The sequence below is a fragment of the Limulus polyphemus genome, unplaced genomic scaffold, assembly GCF_000517525.1.
Source record: "Limulus polyphemus unplaced genomic scaffold, Limulus_polyphemus-2.1.2 Scaffold2625, whole genome shotgun sequence".
NCBI lineage: Eukaryota > Metazoa > Arthropoda > Merostomata > Xiphosura > Limulidae > Limulus > Limulus polyphemus.
Window position 1 is genome coordinate 153,344 of NW_013668235.1, and position 2,315 is coordinate 155,658.

The window sequence follows — 2,315 nt, forward strand, 5'->3', positions numbered from 1 at the left end:
TCTCACGACAATTCACGAAGGTTCGAGAGAACGAGTGGCGTGACACTAGTCACGTGACCTCGCTGACGCAACAATACTTCTAAAATCCTATTTGAAACACCTTATATATAAAATTTTATTTAGGGTGTGTGTGTGAAAAATCCCTAAACATTAACAAAATTTGTAAACATTAAAATATATATATATTTAGATGTAGATTTGATTATTGTAGGATGTAATTTTCTTCACTTATCCCTGTATTTTTTATCGCATTTTATTTTGTTTCTGGATGGTTTATTCTTCAAGGCAATTAATATAAATCTGGTAAAAAATAACAATTAATTCCTTGAAAGCTGTTGTGCTCTAGATATTCATGTTTGTTAGTTAGAGATCAAATCCACAACAGGATGTGAAAGTATTTTAGCAGAACAACAAAGATAAGCTGATTCAGTTTTAGGACATATTTTGCAATGCTATTTTTACACCCAAAGAAGTGCAGGAAAGATTTTATGCCAAAGAAAATTGCTTCTCATTGCCAATGATTTTTATTTCGTATTGATTTATTGACAAGATTTAATGGGAATATTAGTAGAGCATTTGTTTTGTACACTGGATTGGAAAGAAGTTTGGATGATGCTGTATACTTATGTGTGTATATGACGCATAGTAACTATTTTCGCAAGACATGGTGTCAATTATCACAAGTTTACATATTTGTTATAGTTTTATGCAACAAAATATGTTGTAATTTTTACCTCAAGATTGTTGTAAGAAACCTTTGGTAAGTTATAAAAAAATTATTGTGTAATAATTCTCAAATCTTTTTCAATTACAGTAAGCCTATTTCTAAGGAAACTTCAAAAGTTTATTTTTGAGTACAAAATTACACAATGGGCTATCATCTGTGCTATGAACACCATGGATACCTTACCCTGACTGTTAGCATTGTAAACCCACTCACTAGTTTACTGCTGAATCACCATGAGGATAAACTGCATTCACGGGTCCTTATGTACGCTTTATTTTAAACAGTTTTTTTTTTACCAAATACCTAATATCTATTCTGAATGTTAGTAATATTTAATTAAATCATGATATTCTTAATAAGGGTTTGGTGTATTAGTATATCTTTACTATTATATAAAAGAAACGTTAGTTGTGCGTGAAACTTGGATATTTATGTAAAAGGGCATAGCATGAATCTAAAGGGGAGGGGGTGCTATGTTTTGAGGAAAATGGAAATGACTGTCAAAGCCATTGTGGGGGAGGCTCATAATAAGTTTGTAGTGTGTAGAAATGGTGTTTTTTAAATATTAGGTATGGTAGTACTTAATAGTATAGATCGACAAGGATTCCAAATAATTCATGCGCCGAAACACCACCCTATCGAATTCCTAAGCGAAAATCCGACCATTCAAAGTATTTGATACGATATATTATGCCCATATATACTAATAATATGCTAAAAAGATCGCTAATATTTCCGGTATAACAATTCAAAAAATTCTAACAGCAACTTTTTTTTATCTATTACCTACCTACCTGATCACTTCAGCTGGGCTAGTGCCTAGATGGCTGGGACTGTTGCTACAAGATTTCTCCAGCTTACTTGACTGGTCTGTGGGTATCCGCTTTTGATATTCCGATAAAACTGCATATATAGGTATAATGTAAATGGGAAACATATCATGCATGTACTTAAATATCTTTCAACCCAACAGATGGTGCTACATATCGATGGGTAGACATGCGACAGTTTCTAAAGGTAAAATATATACTTTATACAGGTATAACATAAAGGTAAACAAACAATAGTATTAAAAAACTATGAATTTTAAAATGAAGTAGGTATCCTGCTATAAAACCCCCGTTGTATTAGCATGTTGATTGTGCTTCGCACAATATGTGTTGCCTTTTGATCTCACAAATTAGAATTCCCCTTTCAAACGTTCTGCGTATCTTATATACAATAACATTTCCAATTCAGCTATCAGTGCCAAAAATAAACAGATATGTATTACGTTTCAGCATAGGTTTAAAATTATTAAAGGCTAGATTAAATCAAGTAATAGGAAATAAGTTATATTTTTTTAAGAATATATATATATGTTACGTCTCCGTTTGTTAATTGATTTTTCCGTAACTTTGTTCCGACGAAATTTTAACGACACAAGTCTTTACTTAATAAAACTGGTTTATTCTTTCCGAATATAACTTTACCGATACACTCAACTTCAACAATCGCGCTCAACGAACGTCAATAATACTTGTGACTGCAGATCAATTACACACTATCCACACACACATTACCTTCCCCTGTTTTATATACCAGCCTA